Genomic DNA, 17,944 nt, shown 5'->3' on the forward strand with positions numbered 1-17,944 from the left:
CAGTTCCAAACTGCCCATTGACTGCATGATTCTGGGCAAGTTACTTAACTGCTCTGTGCCTCTGTTTCCTCATCCATAAAATGGAAATAATATTAGTGTCTACTTCACAGGATTGTTTTGAAATTCAAATGACCTAATGTATGTAAAGTACTTTCCAAAGCATAAACACTCTCATAAAGAATGGTTATTGTCATACAAATCCATGAAGATCTTTTCATTTTTCTTCTAGATATTGTCCTTCCATTTTTGTCCTTAGATGCCCAAAGGATGATTTTGCTTAGTTGGTTAGCTTTCCAGACCTTCTTTAAACTGGATTTATGGTCCAATGATTCTCTCTGCTTCATTAAATGATTTTCCATCAAAAATGTTCCATCCTTCTTTGTAAGGCTTTGCAAATTAGTTTATGTTCTAAAATAGTGTTGATTCTGGCTGCCATCTCTCTCTGCTTCTACTAAGTCAATTATTTGCACACTAAGGTTTTTTCACACTCTTTTGACCTCCTTACTTTTTTATGTTGGTTAAACTTTATAAATTTATTACAATTGTTCCCAGTGTCATTTCTGCCATACTTCCATCCATCCATCCCTTTTATGTCCTATTTTTATTCCTCATCATACCAAAGAGGTGACCCTGAATTCTCAAAGGATATACTACTGGAATATAAGCTCTATCAGGTTCCACCATTATTAAAAGTGTCAAGTATTGTGGAAAGGAAACTAAAACAAGTTGTGGACTTTCTGCCACTGTGTTGGAACAAGCAACAGTGGAAATATTAGAGAGCGAAGAAATTGACTTACCTGTCAGGGGTGATTCCATGATCACAAAGGTGGTTTCCCCAGTGTGAGGCTTATCCATTGCACTCCAGATGGGCTGACCGTGTTGATTTCCCCAAATGCGGGAAACTCGACTTCATAATTTGTGGTCAAAATCCTATTAAAAGAAATCATACCTAGATTTGGGATTCCCATAAAATTGGACTCAGACCATGGAAGTCACTTTATTCAATCAATATTAAATGAAATTTATAAAAATCTAGGAATACAAGCAACATACCACACATCATATCATCCCCAAAGTTCAGGGCAAGTGGAGAGATTAAATAAAGACATCAAAACATTGATAGTAAAATTTTGTGCAGAAACACACCAAAAATGGACAGACATTCTGCCATTAGTTCTGTTCCATCTTAGAACACAACCCAGTGGAGATTTGCACATCTCTCCATTTGAGATGCTATATGGACATGCAATTTGGCAAGGAAGGACTTGTAAACCAGCTTACATTGCAATGATAGGTGAAGACTGTCAATTAACAAAATATATTCAAGGTTTACAGACAAGAATAGCAGAGTTGCATGAAATGAGCTTGATACTACAAACAGTATTCCTGGATTACAATTTGCACAACATCAAACCAGGAGACATAGTATACTTAAAAAATTTCAATAGAAAATTGGCTACAGACATGAAATGGACTGGACCACATGAAGTATTGCTTACTACCCCAACAGCTATAAAAATTGCAGGGAAAGACTCATGGTTCCACTGTTCCCACATAAAAACAGAAAAATTCAACATCACTGTAACAGACATATAAGATAATTAGACAAAAGATAGGGCTGAGAAATGAGAACAAAAACTGTTTAACATCAAAAGTACACCACAAAAAAATAATGGTGATATATAATGCTCAAGAAAACAAGAGCCCAATAGCCAAGCATGCCACAACTAGAAGACAACTTTCCAGCCCAGAGGAAAAGCATCCCAGAGGAAAAGCATCCCAGAGAAAAAGATTTTAAACCAGCCCAGAGGAAAAGCATTAAGAAAAGCCGCTAGAAAGAAGAAACAAAGAGGAAAAGCTGAAATGGACAGCTAAGACTTTAACTTTGTAAACTTGTTTAATAGCCACTAGAGAGAAGAAACAAAGGAAAAAATAGCTGAAATGGACAGATAAGACTTTTAACTTTGTAAATTTGTTTGTATAAGAAGAGAACAGATGGAAAACAAGACTTATATGTAAGACTGAGTGTCTTGAAATAATAAAACAAAAGTAATTTAACATATTAGGGAAATAGCATGCATCACTACATAACTTGGAAGAAAGAAGAGATCCATCAGTCAACATGAGAAGTGGAAATCTGAAAAAATTTGATAAGTATTAATTCATCACAACACTATTAGACACAAAACACAAAAACACAAACTGACATATTGGGAGGCCTTGTTTAAATAAACAAGTGTCTGAAATTATATTTATGCAAAAGGTAAATATGTATATAGTTAGTTCCATAATGTCTTAGGCAAATAGAAAGATCAATAGATATTTCTATTTGACTGACATCAGGATGTGGAACAATGTATATTATTGTATTATATGTAAATAATCTCTATAAATAATGTATATACTATAATTAGGTTAGTAACAGTGATAGAATCTGTCAATATTTAACATAGCATGTATATATATTGTACATAAGATTAAGTTATAGATTAGACTAGAGACTTAGAAAATATTTATAATAAGTAGGGAATAGATTAGGAGTAAGTTAAGTTAAACATAGCATAGACAATTAGTTATACATAGGAATAGACTTAAGCTGCATTTGCAGATAGTAAACTTTTAATTGTTCATTGTAAAACTGATGCTAAAATTAGGTTTAATGGAAATATATATATAGATAAGATAGCCTGCAAATAACTGTGTGTGTATATATATATATATATATATATAGGACAACTATTTGTTTTAGTTAACTTAGCAAGAGTAAGTAGTGTTAGCACTAAGATTCAAATTTCTTGTAATGGTTTTGTTCAAACATTTATTGTTCTGAATTTATTGTAAAACCCTAAAACTGCCCTTACGCAAACTTTCCTGCATAGAATTCCTTAGAGTAGATTTAGTAAATTGGTAACTATAATAAAAAATAAGGGACCTTAGGAAGATCACAACAAAAAAAGGGGACAATTATGGAAAGGAAACTAAAACAAGTTCTGGACTTTCTGCCACTGTGTTGGAACAAGCAACAGTGGGAATATTAAAGAGAGAAGAAATTGACAAGACTGACAGTTGGTGGGGGAAGGGGCAACTGGAAGTGGTCTTGTGACTATCACTTCCTTCCTGGTGTTGGAAGTAGGAAGAGCTTTGCCTGTCCAGTCTCTGGATGGAAGTGCGTCTATTTTCTTCAGTCCAAAGAGACAGGCTTAACCAGCTCTGAAAGTCAGAACTTTTCTTGTTGCTTGCTATCTACTTCTAAGATTTTGAAATTAAGAAAACTAGCACAAATATAGCATAGACAGGAATAAGAGAAATCCTCCACCAGTCTGTGAGGCATGGTCTCAGTTCCAAAGTTGAGAAAGACTTCAAAAGTAGCTAGGGACATCCCTCTTCCCTCTTCCCTGATACCTCTCCAATCCGAACTGGTTATTAAAATTAATCTTATTTGAATATCGCAGTCAGATAAGTGGACTATCTTTTCAGGGGGCATAGAGGGAGCTGAACCTCAGTTCAGTCATCCAACTACAAATGGTCCTTATTAGACCCCTGCTGGGCGACCAAAGTCTGGGAAAGGCTTGTCCCTCAGGAGGGTCTGTGTTTACCTGCTCTGGGGCATCTTTGGCATCAGTCTATATAGAAGATATCCTCATAAGTGGCTCATTTCTCAGACACCTCATTTTGTTCAAAAATAGCCTCTAGGCATGGGGCATCTCTCTCCTTTGCCTCATTGGCAGGCCTATTCCCTCTCTCCCTTTAACTTCTCCATTACCTGCTATAAACCTTCCGTATCCTCTGTTCTTCATATCCACCCATCTTTCCCTATAAATATTACAGTATATATAGTCTAGGTACATAATTAGTCTCATTTATGAGGGTAAGTCTAGTAAGTATAGTAAAGTTCTTATCAGTAAACTGGAAATTTTCTGAAGAATTCTTTGTTAATGACTCAGTCATATATGGCTACTTTCTTCTTCTGAAGTATAAATGGCAGAGAGAACTTAAAGTTACATAGTAATTTTTTGACCAGTTACAAATTTTATCTTAGTTGTCAATACTCTAAACGTGAAAATTTTGTTGAATGATCAGGAAATAACATTCACGTGAAGGAACTAAATCTTCATTCTTGCAATTAAAAAACCAGAACACTGGAGGAAGCTTTGGCTAAATAAAAGGTTAAGGAGGGGGAAAAGCAGAATGGTTAAGTTTATTTTACAATATGCTCTGTGGAAACAAGAAACATAATTTCTAAAAGCATGTTGTCTTCCTACATGGCCTTACTCACAATTAGTATTTGCAAACAAACTAAATAAAACAAATAATTAAAAATAATTGTAGTTCATGCCAACAACAGCATTGGTTTTAGAAGATGAAGAAATACATGAATTCTACAAAGAACTTGGTGAAAAAACATGTCTATTAAATTAAATCAACACAAACTTTGTTAGTTGGTGATTTCAAGCCAAATGTGGGAGTAGGTGAGAAGGTTAGCTCCTGAAAGGCAGGAATACACTTTGCTTTTTCCTCAAACCCTCAAAGCTTAGTGCTATGCCTATCACAGACTGAGCTCTTGATAAATGCTTAACAAATATTGTATGTGAGAATCAAGAACAAGGAAGCAGGGGTAAAAATTTTATCAATCACAGACATCTCATGCCTGTATGCCATTGTTATTTTTTTTTAATTTTTAAAATTTTTATTTAGTCATTTCCAAACACTATTCATTGGAAACAAAGATCATTTTCTTTTCTTCCTTCCCCCCTCCCACCACCTCTCCCATAGCCCACACGCGATTCCATTGGGTATCACATGTGTTCTTGATTCAAACCCATTTCCATGTTGTTGGTATTTGCATTAGAGTGTTCATTTAGAGTCTCTCCTCAGTCATATCCCCTCCAACCCTGTAGTCAAGCAGTTGCTTTTCATCGGTGTTTTTACTCCCACAGTTTATCCTCTGCTTGTGGATAGTGTTTTTTAGACCCCTGCAGATTGTTCAGGGACATTGCATTGACACTAACAGAGAAGTCCATTACCTTTGATTATACCACAGTGAATCAGTCTCTGTGTACAATGTTCTCCTGGTTCTGCTCCTCTCACTCTGCATCACTTCCTGGAGGTTTTTCCTGAGTCCATGGAATTCCTCCACTTTATTATTCCTTTTAGCACAATAGCATTCCATCACCAACATATACCACAATTTGTTCAGCCATTCTCCAATTGAAGGGCATCCCCTCATTTTCCAATTTTTGGCCACCACAAAGAGTGCAGCTATGAATATTCTTGTACAAGTCTTTTTTCTTATTATCTCTTTGGGGTACAAGCCCAGCAGTGCTATGGCTGGATCAAAGGGCAGACAGTCTTTTATCACCCTTTGAGCATAGTTCCAAATTGCCCTCCAGAATGGTTGGATCAATTCACAACTCCACCAGCAATGAATTAGTGTCCCAACTTTGCCACATCCCCTCCAGCATTCATAACTTTCAATAGCTGTTATGTTAGCCAATCTGCTAGGTGTGAGGTGATACTTCAGAGTTCTTTTGATTTGCATCTCTCTGATTATAAGAGATGTAGAACACTTTTTCATGTGCTTATTAATAGTTTTGGCTTTGAACTTTGGCTGAGAACTGCCTGTTCATGTCCCATGCCCATTTATCAATTGGAGAATGGCTTGATTTTTTGTACAATTGATTTAGTTCTTTGTAAATTTGAGTAATTAAACCTTTGTCAGAGGTTTTTATGAAGATTATTTCCCAATTTGTTGCTACTCTTCTGATTTTAGTTAAATTGGTTTTGTTTGTACAAAAACTTTTTTAATTTGATGTAGTCAAAATTATTTATTTTACATTTTGTGACTCTTTCTAAGTCTTGCTTGGTTTTAAAATCTTTCCCTTCCCAAAGGTCTGACATGTATACTATTCTATGCTCATCTAATTTACTTGTAGTTTCCTTCTTTATGTTCAAGTCATTCACCCATTCTGAATTTATCTTGGTGTGAGGTGTTGATCCAAACCTCATCTCTCCCACACTGTCTTCCAATTTTTCCAGCAGTTTTTATCAAATAATGGATTTTTGTCCCAAAACCTGGGGTCTTTGGGTTTGTCATAAACTGTCTTGCTGAGATCATTTACGCCAAGTCTATTCCACTGATCCTCCTTTCTGTCTCTTAGCCAGTACCAAATTGTTTTGATAACCACCGCTTTATAGTATAGTTTGAGATCTGGGACTGCAAGTCCTCCTTCCTTTGCATTTTTTTTTCATTATTTCCCTGGATATCCTTGACCTTTTGTTCTTCCAAATGAACTTAGTTATGGTTTTTTCTAATTCAGTAAAGAAGTTTTTTGGTAGTTCAATGGGTATGGCACTAAATAACTAAATTAATTTGAGTAGGATTGTCATTTTTATTATGTTAGCTCATCCTACCCATGAGCAATCAATGTTTTTCCAATTGTTTAGATCTAGTTTTAGCTGTGTGGAAAGTGTTTTGTAGTTGTGTTCATATAGTTCCTGTGTTTGTCTCAGCAGATAGATTCCTAGGTATTTTATATTGTCTAGGGTGATTTTAAATGGAATTTCTCTCTCTATTTCTTGCTGCTGAGAAGTGTTAGAAATATATAGAAATGCTGATGACTTATGTGGTTTTATTTTGTATCCTGCAACTTTGCTAAAGTTGTTGATTATTTCGAGTAACTTTTTGGTTGATTCTCTAGGATTCCTTAAGTAAACCATCATATCGTCTGCAAAGAGTGATAGCTTGGTCTCCTCATTGCCAATTTTAATACCTTCAATTTCTTTTTCTTCTCTAATTGCTACTGCTAGTGTTTCTAGTACAATATTAAATAATAGAGGTGATAAATGGCATCCTTGTTTTACTCCTGATCTTATTGGAAAGGCTTCTAGTTTATCCCCATTGCAGATGATGTTTGCTGATGGTTTTAGATATATACTGTTTATTATTTTTAGGAAAGGCCCTTCTATTCCTATACTTTCTAGTGTTTTCAATAGGAATGTGTGTTGTATTTTATCAAAGGCTTTTTCTGCATCTATTGAGATAATCATGTGATTTTTGTCAGTTTACTTGTTAATATGGTCAATTATGTGGATGGTTTTCCTAATATTGAACCATCCTTGCATTCCTGGTATGAATCCTGCCTGGTCATAGTGGATGACCCTTGTGATGACTTGCTGGAGTCTTTTTGCTAGTATCCTATTTAGGATTTTTGTGTCTATATTCATTAGGGAGATTGGTCTATCGTTTTCTTTCTCTGTTTTTGATCTGCCTGGCTTTGGGATCAGTACCATGTTTGTGTCATAGAATGAATTTGGTAGAACTCCTTCTTGACCTATTCTGTCAAATAGTTTGTTTAATATTGGGATTAGTTGTTCTTTGGATGTTTGATAGAATTCATTTGTGAATCCATCTGGACCTGGGGATTTTTTCTTAGGGAGTTCTTTGATGGCTTGTTCAATTTCTTTTTCTGAAATGGGGTTGTTAAGGTAATTTATTTCTTCCTCTTTTAGTCTAGGCAATTTATATTTTTGTAAGTATTCATCCATATCACCCAGATTGCCATATTTGTTGCCATATAATTGGGCATAGTAGTTTTTAATGATTGCCTTAATTTCCTCTTCATTAGAGGTGAGGTCTCCTTTTTCATCTTGGATACTGTCAATTTGGTTTATTTCTTTCCTTTTTTTAATTAGACTGACTGGTACTTTGTCTATTTTATTTGTTTTTTTCAAAGTACCAGCTTCTAGTCTTATTTATTAAATCAATAGTTCTTTGACTTTCAATTTTATTAATTTCTCCTTTGAGTTTTAGGATCTCTAATTTAGTCTTCATCTGAGGATTTTTAATTTGTTCGCTTTCTAATTTTTTAATTTGCATGCCCAATTCATTGATCTCAGCCCTTCTTAATTTGTTAATATATGAACTCAAGGATATAAATTTCCCCCTGAGTACTGCTTTGGCTGCATCCCATAGGTTTTGAAAGGATGTCTCATCATTGTCATTTTCTTCAATGAAATTATTAATTGTTTCTATGATTTGTTCTTTAACTGGTTTTGGAGAATCGTATTGTTTAATTTCCAATTAATTTTCGATTTACCTCTCCATGTTCCCTTACTAATTATTATTTTCATTGCATTGTGATCTGAGAAAGTTGCATTTATTATTTCTGCTCTTTTGCACTTGTTTGCAATGTTCTTATGCCCTAATACATGGTCAATTTTTGTGAATGTACCATGTGCTGCAGAAAAGAAGGTATATTCCTTTTTGTCCCTATTTATTTTTCTCCACATGTCTACTAACTCTAATTTTTCTAAGATTTCATTCACTTCTCTTACCTCTTTCTTATTTGTTTTTTGGTTTGATTTATCTAGTTCAGATAGAGGAAGGTTCAGATCACCCACTAGTATAGTTTTTCTATCTATTTCGTCCTTGAGTTCCTCTAGTTTCTCCTTTAGAAATTTGGATGCTATGCCATTTGGTGCATACATGTTGAGTACAGAGATTTCCTCACTGTCTATACTGCCTTTTATCAGGATGTAATTACCTTCCCTATCTCTTTTAACTAGATTTATTTTTACTTTGGCTTTGTCGGATATCATGATTGCGACTCTTTTTGCCTTCTTTTTGTCAGTTGATGCCCAATAGATTTGGCTCCACCCTCTTACTTGTCTCTACCTTTCTCATATGTGTTTCTTGTAGACAGCATATGGTAGGGTTTGGGACTCTAATCCACTCTGCTATTCGCTTGCGTTTTATGGGAGAGTTCATTCCATTCACATTCAGAGTAATGATTACTAGCTGTGTATTTCCCAGCATTTTGATTTCTGCTCCTTTTCCTGTTTTTTCTTCTTTCACTATTTCCTTCTACACCAATGTTTGCTTTTGAACAGTCCCTCTTGTTCCCACCCTTATTTTACTTCCCTTTCTACCCCCTTCCTATTTATACCCCCCCTTATTTTCCCTATAGTCTTTCTAAAATTAACCCCCCGCTTCCTCCCTCTCTTGTACTGCTTCCCTCCCCACCAGACCGTTTGTTACCCTTCTACTCCTCTATAGGGTGCAAATCTATTCTCTGCCCCCAATGGATTGGATTGTTTTTCCCTCTTTGAGTCACTTTCAAATCACGTAAAAGTTGAGTATTTCCTGTCTCCAACCTCTTTACCCTTCCAGTGTATTGATGTTCTCCCCCCTCCCACCATGAGCTTCTTTATGACATATAAATGTACCCCCATTTGTTTCTTTTCCCATTTCTTTTAATATTAACCTATTTTTAAGCTCTAGTTATGTATAGATGCATACTTATGCATATATATTTTTGCATGCAAATATCTATATACCTATTTATGTCTTGTCCTTTCATCCTATACAGTTTGTTGCTGTTCCCTCTAAGTATACTTCTTTTTGCTGCCCAGCTAATAAGAACAGTTTTTAAGAGTTACCAATGACCTCTTTTCTTATAGGGATACATATCATTTTAACTTATTGAGTCTCTTAAAATTTTTTTTTTGTTTTTCTTTTTTAATTACCTTTTGATGATTCTCTTGAGTTCTGTGCTTGGACATCAAATTTTCTGTTCAGGTCTGGTCTTTTCTTTACGAATTCTTGAAATTCTTCTATTTTGTTGAATGACCATACTTTCCCCTGTAAGAATATAGTCAGTTTTGCTGGGTAGTTGATTCTTGGTTGTAGACCTAGTTCTCTTGCTTTCCAGAATATCGTATTCCGTGCCTTTCTTTTTTTTAGTGTGGATGCAGCCAGATCCTGAGTTATCCTCACTGTGGTTCCTTGGTATCTGAATGACTTCTTTTTGGGAGCTTGTAATATCTTTTCTTTGGTCTGATAGTTCTTGAATTTGGCTATAACATTCCTGGGTGTTGTCAGTTGGGGATTAAGTACAGGAGGTGATCTGTGGATTCTATCAATCTCCACTTTTCCCTCTTGTTCAAGGATTTCGGGGCAGTTTTCTTTAATAATTTCCTGTAATATAATGTCCAGGCTTTTCTTTTGTCATGGTCTTCTGGTAGGCCAATAATTCTTAAATTGTCTCTCCTTGAATGATTTTCTAAATCCTCTGTTTTGTGAATGAGATGTTTCATATTTTTCTCAATTTTTTCATTCTTTTGGTTTTGTTTTATAGAGTCCTGCTGCCTTGTGAAGTTGCTCGATTCTGGTTTTTGTATTCTGGTTCTTAAAGACTGGATTTCATCCTTAGTTTTTTGGTTGTCCTTTTCCTTTTGGTCGGATTTTCTTTGGAGGTCATCTTTCATCTTCTTCACCTCATCTTTCATCTCCTTTGCCTCATCTTTCATCTCCTTTGCCTCATTTTCCAGCTGGTTGATTTTGGCTTTCAAGACACTATTTTCTGTTTCTAGATGACTTATCTTAGTTTTTAAGTTCTTTTCCCAATTGTCTTCAGCCTCTCTTAATTGTGTTTTGAATTGCATTTTGAGTTCTTCCAAAGCCTGTATCCAATTCGCTGGGATTTCTGATTTTTCCTTTGCTGGGTCCTCCCCCTCTGTTTCATTCGCTCTTTGCTCATTACCTGTGCAGAAGCTGTCTATTGTAATTTCTTTCTTCTTTTTCTGTTGTTTGCTTGAGTTGATCCCTTCTTTGCTCCCCGTATTTGGCTGTGCTCTTGCTCCTCTCATTTTGTTTTAGTTTTGGGGCTGTCAGTCTCCCTTCTTGGAGCTTTGTCAGATCTCTTGGTACAGTCTCTAGGGGAGGAATGTTAGCTTCCCTGTCCTCTGGAGGCTTTTGATTGGATTGAGTTCAAGTGGGTTGGGCTGTATGTGGTATGAAGCACTGAGGCTCTGAAGATTCCTGGAAGGCTGGGCTGCCCAGGCTCTCTCCAGTTCTCTCCAGCTGCTTCTCCACTGTCTGCAAGTGGCTTTGCCCGCCTCCCTAAACTCTGAGGAGTTCTGATTGAATAAGGTTCAACTGGATTGATCTGGTTGTGCCCTGAGGCAAAGGTGAGGCTGGAGCCTGATGGAGGGACCCAGCCAAGGCCAGTCTCTCCCTGGCTTCCTCCCCGCTGTCCAAGCTGGATGTTCCGAACCCGGCACCCTGCTGCTCACAAGGTAGACCCTCCAAACCAGCACCTTTGCCCTCTCAGAGGTTCCCGCTGCTGCTGCTGCTGCGGGCTCAGCACTCTGGGTTGTGGGGGAGGGGTCCTGGGACCTACCCTCTGCCTTCCCCTTAGCCCTGAGTATTCTCGGATTCAGGCTTTTGGGGGGCGTACCTTTTGATTTGTGTCCAGAAGGAGGGTTCCCCGCTTCTGTCCTGTTGTTCAGCTTGGATTTCGGTACCCTAGGAGCATTCAGTCTGTATCGGTAAGAAAGGGTCTTCCAGGAGGTCTGAACTTTTGCTGCTTGCTAAGCCACCATCTTGACTCCGCCCCCTCTGTATGCCATTATTATATATACCTTCAAGAAGAGAGCTAGATGTCTCCAAATGCTATAGCCACCACCAAATAATATCACAAAAAGAAAAAGAAATTGATTAAATTTTAACAGCCAGGAAAAGACTAATTACAGATATGGGAATCATTCTTGAATCAGTTATATAAAATCAGACCATCAACCCAGTAGAGCAAGAACAATATTTATATGAAGCTAGAAGAAAGAATGGGAAAAACCATGCTATGCAATTGAAATAACTCAATTTTGACCCATTTAAACAAGAAACTGATAATGAAATAAAATGGGTATAAGTAGAAAGGAATATCTAGGAGGGAAACCACTTGGCCAGTATCTTCATGTGTATGAATGTGAAAACAGTAAAACTATATATGAGACAAAATGCCTAAAAGGAAAGAACGCTTATCAGTGAATCAGGAAATCTGATTTGGAGTTCTGGCTGTCCTACTAATGATTTATTTAAGTCTGTGCCTCAATATCTTGATCTGTAAAATGAGGAGATTAGACTAGACAATCTCAAATTTCTCTTCAAAATTTAAAATATGACTTGGTTACAAAATTAAGTAAAATTTTAATTCCCAGTGAAACAATACAAAATGGTGTTTTTTCAGTTTGATTTCTGCATTGAAAACATATGAGGAACCCAATGTTATTGTATATGTCACCCAATACACACACATAAAAACCCATATATACATATATATCTAGCATGGACACTGCATTTAGTCACTAGACCAGGGACAGCTCCCTTGGTAAGAGGATCTTGTCAGTAATTACAAGTAACAACCCTATCTGTGCCCCTAATGTTCTGATACCAATTTTTCTTGCCTGGTTAGTGGCCAGAGGTGGGTACAGGCTGCATCAAAGGAGTGTGAAATTTGAAGATAAATAGAAGTGAGAGAACAAAATGGCAATCAATCATTCAGTCAATACATATATTTATCACGTGTCTGCTAGGTACTCTGTGCTAATTGCTGGGGATGCAAAAATAGACAAAAGATAGTCTTTGCTTTTGGAGAATTCACATTGAAATGGAGAAGTTAATAGGAGAAACTATACATAAAAAAGATATTCATGGAATCAATTGGAAATAATAAACAGAGGGAATGTTAGCATTAAGGAGGATCAGAAAAGGATTTTTACAGGAGCTGGGATTTTGGCTGAGACTTTATGGAAACCAGAGAGGCCAAAAAGCATAGATGAGCAGGGAAAGGATTTTAGGTGTGGGAAATAGCCAGTGAGACTGGCAGCTAGGTGGCCAAGTGAATAGAGCACTGAACTTGGAGTCAGGAAAACCCAAGTTCAAAAATCTAGACTCAAACAATTACAAACAATGTGACCACTGGCAAGTCACTTAATGTCTATCTACTTTTTCTTCACCTTTAAAATAGAGGTAAAATAGTGTCTATGTCCAAAAGTTGTTGAAAGGATCCAATGAAATATTTGCAAAGCAGAGGAAACTTTAAAGTTTTGTATAAATGTTATTTTTTTTTAAGTTCAGCCTCACCCATTTTCTAGCTGTTTGACCTTGGGCAAATCACTTCAACCCTATTGCCTAGCCCTCCTTGCTCTTCTGCCCTTGGATCCAAAATACAGGATTGATTCTAAGACAGAAGGTAAGGATTAAAAAAATGTGCATATTGGGAGATAAAGAGTCTTGGTGTCATTGCATCAATGGGAGCATCATGGAAAGTAAAGGATAAGAAAACCTGAAAGTAGAAGAGGGCTAGGTTATAATTAAAGCAGAAGTAACTTGCCTCCCTCCTCTAGCTGCTTAACTGGGTGAGATTTTAATAGTAATTCCAGGTCTTCTTTGGGGACACAAGACAGATTCAGATATACATAGTAGATGTAATGAGCAGATGTAGTGAGATGAGGCAAGTGGCAGATATCAATTAGAAGAGGCAAAAGTTGGAAGTCATGACTAGCCTAGTTAAATTATAATAACGGGGAGCAGAGTTGGATTGCCAGCCACCATGAGTATCTGTGTTAAGATGAAATGATTCCCAAATAGCAGAGATGACATCTTCAGTGGTAGAATGCTTTTGGATTCCTTAAAATCCTGGCTATATTACTCCCTTGCCATGCTTGGGAGATTGAAAACAAGGTGACTTGAGTTGGGAGAGTAAAGCTTGTGGTTTTGAGTATGGGTGAATGATGTTCTAATAAATACTGATCCTCAGCAATTGTCCAGTGTTGCTGTGCTTTTATTTACTTGATTAAAAGTTTATTTTAAGAATTGGAAATTAAGGGGATGCCCATCAATTGAGGAATGGCTGAACAAGTTGTAGTATATGATTATAATGGAATAGTAGTGCGCAATAAGAAATAATGAGCAATACAGATTCAAAAAAAATCTGGGAAGATTTTTATGTACTGATGCAAAGTGAAGTGAACAGAACCAAGAGAATATTAAACACAGTTCCAGCAATATTGTAAGAATGATCATCTATAAAAGACTTAAAAACTCTGATCAAGCCAATGATCCAAGACAATTCTAAAGGACCCAGGATGAAAAATGCTATCCACCTCCAGAGGTGGATGAACTCTGAATCCTGATTAAAACATCCTCTTTTACTTTGTAAGTTTTTTCTTGTTTTTGACTGGATTTCTCTTTGTGATGAATAATATGGAAATGTTTTGTGTGACTTCACATGTATAATCCCTATCAAACTGCATGCCTTCTCAAGGAGAGAAAATATTTTTAAATGATTGTTAATTTTTTTCATGTAATTTAGACTAGCAAAATAAATAAAAATATTTTTTAAAAGTTTATTCTAACTACAAATGAAGACTTGAGTAACAATCGGAATTAGAATAAAAGAGGAATTTCTTTCTCATTATGATTAGATTGCGTCTAACTGTTACTTATAATAATTTTTTTAAATCCTGACATATCAAAATATGTTATGTTATAGTAGAGGGAGTTCTTCTAGTACTATTATGGCTCCTAAGCAGGTACAACCACAACCCTAAAGAACTAAAAGTGAAGATTATATTATGGCAATGATAATGGTAGTATGGTGGGCGTGAGCAGCCTGCCACACATTAAAAATGAGTAGTCATTCAGGAGAAGCAGAATATAGAATGTTTACCAGAGTATACATGGTTGGGAAGGAAGGAGTGGAGTTGAGAATAGAAAAAAGTGAAGATCTTTCATGTTCCATTGGTACCTAAATAAAATCAATGGAAATAGAGAATGCATGGTGCTAATCTAACACCCCTGCTGAGCTTCCTAATTTGTGGACAATAGAAATCTTGCTCACCCCTTTTATTAAGGAATCACACTATTTTCATCATGTCCACCATCATTTATTTTTCTCTCTCTTAAAAAAAAGTCACAAGTATTTGTGATTCAATGAAAATCTGGCATAATGACTATTTTGGGGGCATAACTTTTTAACAACTTTTGTTTTATTTGTATTTTTTAAATGAGAAAGTTTATAGATTCCTATATTTTTATGTGTTGTGGCTTCAAGGGAGGAAACTTCTAAAATTGTTGCAACTTATAGTGAGAAGAGCAACTGATTTAGGGGTCTACAAAGGTTTATTTGACTCTGCTTCTTGGTCTTGGGAATCCTGAGAAAGTCACTTGCCTCTCTGGGCCTCAGCTTCCTATATGCAAAATGAGGGACTTGGACTATATTAGACCTGAGGTCCTCCCCAGCTCTAACTCCTATGACTTCTTTTGCCACCCCAGCAGATAGATTTAGTATTCTTAGCTACAATTCATCTTTATCTCTTCTTAATGCACCTTTCTTTCTAAGGGAGCATCCAAATATGATGATTTCTCAGTGTTCACTCTCTCTCACAGACCACAAGACTCCATGGACACATTTTTTTTCTCTTAACTTTGGTGGCTTATTGATAACACAACAGTATATCTCTTTATGCCATATAAGGGCCAGTTAAAGGAAATAGTCATGGTTAGCCTGGAAAGGAAAATAACTCAGAGGAAATGGTAGCTATCATCAAATGTTTGAAGAGCTGTCATATAGGAGGGGGATTATACTTTTCTTGTTTGGTCCCAAAGGACTAGAGTAGAAGCCAATGGTTGTAGTTGTGAAAAAAAAAATATTAGATTTGATATGAGAACAGTCTTCCTAATAACTGAACCTATCCAAACATGGATTGGGTGGCCTTGAGAGTTAGTGTGTTTCTCCTTTGTTGGACATCTTTGAGCAAAGAAAAAACAATTGATCACTTGGTGATATAAAAGGAATTCTGGTTTCCCTTTGGGTTGGAATAGATGTCTTCTAATTCTTCAATTTTACATTTCAGAGAAATTTCTTCAAGGTCTAGAGATATTCTTGATAGAGAAGGATGGCTGTATAGTCGTGCTCTTGGGGCATAAATTGGAGTTTTAGAGGTCTGAACTCAATTCAGTCTTGATGGTATATAAACTTCCTATTGGTAGAAATCAACAAGTATCTTAAAGCACAAGTCATACCCCAAAGGATTCTGTGAGCTTTAACTTGATTTTGCCAACAAGTAGCTTGAAGGTAATCAGGTATGAAAGATGGTGCTTTATTTCCCTTTACGTACTTACTTATGTGGAAATGAATGGCAAAATCTCTTTTGGGATCTGCCAACATCATAGGATTGTTGTGAGGAAAATGCTGTGGAGTGAGGACCTTTCCTGCCTCAAATCCATGATCCAATGATCTTCCAGAAAATGCAAGGGATCATCATTATTATTGCCAAATGCAAAGTGATTGAAATATAGATTAGTACAACTATAACAATGACCCAGAGGCACTGCAAGGTCCCAAAGATCCTTCTGTACCATCAAAAAAAGAATTAAGTTATTTTCAATATAATTCATCTTTTCTCTACACTTTATTACATTCTGATTCTTTAAAAAGGAGTGATTCTTGAGAGGTAAATATGACTCAGTTAAAAAGAACATTTTATTAATCAAGACATGGTATCAAGATTTAGAGCTTGGACTCCCTTAGAGATATGAGTCAACCATTAATTTTGCAGATGAGAATATTGAAACCCTAAGAGGTTAAACGACTTGTTTAAAGTCAGTATTAACTCAATCCTCAATATTCCTATTCCACTCAGAGTATTGCATGCATAATCTCAATTGAGAGTCCTTCATGTGTAGGGAAATCCTTTTATACCTCCAAAATTGACATTATTTTATTCACTCCGATGAATTTTCTAAACCTTTACATCCTCAAGCCTTCCATGACTCTCCTACCTCACTGACTTACCTGAGACTTTGCCTCATATTTCACTGAAAAAAGTGAGGCCATTTACTATGAGTTCCCTCTTTCCCTCTCTTCCACACCTCAGAAGTTTCTGGAGATCATAAATAGCCTGGTTATTTTTATTATTATTTATTATATGATACCATATTTCTCATATTCCAACTATTTTGCATAAATATGAGTTGCAAGATATTATTAATGATCCATATTCTGCAAATATACAATGGTGGTCATTCAGTTAGTCAATAAATACCAAGTGAAATTGATAAGCAAGAGCAGAGACAGAAACCTACATAGGAAAAGAGTATGGTCTAAAGGCAATAGGGATTGCTATATACTCAAATGAATTTATGATGTCATCATACAGATATTTCTTCCAGCAATCTCTCCATGCAATTTATGTTTATTTTTTGCCCGTATCCTCCTATAAGTTCAGTCCAAGGATGCCACCCAATAGGTTGATAGCCTCTCTCTTTTTTAAAAATCCTTACTTTCTGTCTTAGTAACAACTCTAAGATGGAAGGCAAAGGCTTGGCAGGCAGTTAAGTGACATAACTAGAAATTGTCTAAAGCCAAATTTGAACCCAGGTCCTCTTAAGTCCAGGCCTGGCATTCTATTGGCTGCATCACCAAGCCAAGGCTCCTTCTCTTTTTTTTTTTCTTGACATTGTGAGGATACCAGAGGATTTTCTGAGCAGGAAAATTTGTAAGAAAAAGAAAGGAGCTAGCAAAGAAACTACTTCATGCTATGAAGGTTATCCCTGTAGGGACCAAATACTCTTTCCAATCCATTCTTCCCACCAAAGAAGAATGTCATTTGCCTATGACTTTCCTCCTTGGTTGAAAGAATGATAATTCTACAATGTGTGGCTGAATGAGGAGCAGAGCTGACTTAAGAATCTGGAAAAGGGAAGACATTCTTCTGGGTTCCTACTTCCAGAGAGAACCTATGTGCTCCTGTACCCTCTATAAGGAGAAATCTAGAGAGAAAAGAATAAAAACTACAAAAGACTTTGGGAAATGGTTTATATGTAAAGGAGTTAGAGACTTAAGATGTCCATAATTTCCAGCTTCTCTCACCTTTTCACTCTCTGAGATTAAAGCACATTCTCCCCTGCCTACTCCCTTAAGCTGAAATATCTTGTTCCCAGAAGGAAGGTTCTTCCAGTCTATGTAGTATATTCTAATCTATATATCTTCTCTGATTTCTCCTTGCTATCTTCTTGGATAAATGGATTTATTCACAATTCACTATTTGGAGAGTCTTATGAGTAACTAACATTAGGTGGAAAGGAATCGGACCCATTTAT

General features: G+C 36.3%; 1 pseudogene; it reads left to right on the top strand.

Moving 5' to 3' along the window:
* The first annotated feature begins 789 nt into the window (after positions 1-789).
* LOC130456690 (U1 spliceosomal RNA) lies at positions 790-930 on the top strand (annotated as a pseudogene).
* Positions 931-17,944: the final 17,014 nt, after the last annotated feature.

This window comes from Monodelphis domestica, chromosome 1 (genome assembly GCF_027887165.1).
Source record: "Monodelphis domestica isolate mMonDom1 chromosome 1, mMonDom1.pri, whole genome shotgun sequence".
NCBI classification, from domain to species: Eukaryota; Metazoa; Chordata; class Mammalia; order Didelphimorphia; family Didelphidae; genus Monodelphis; species Monodelphis domestica.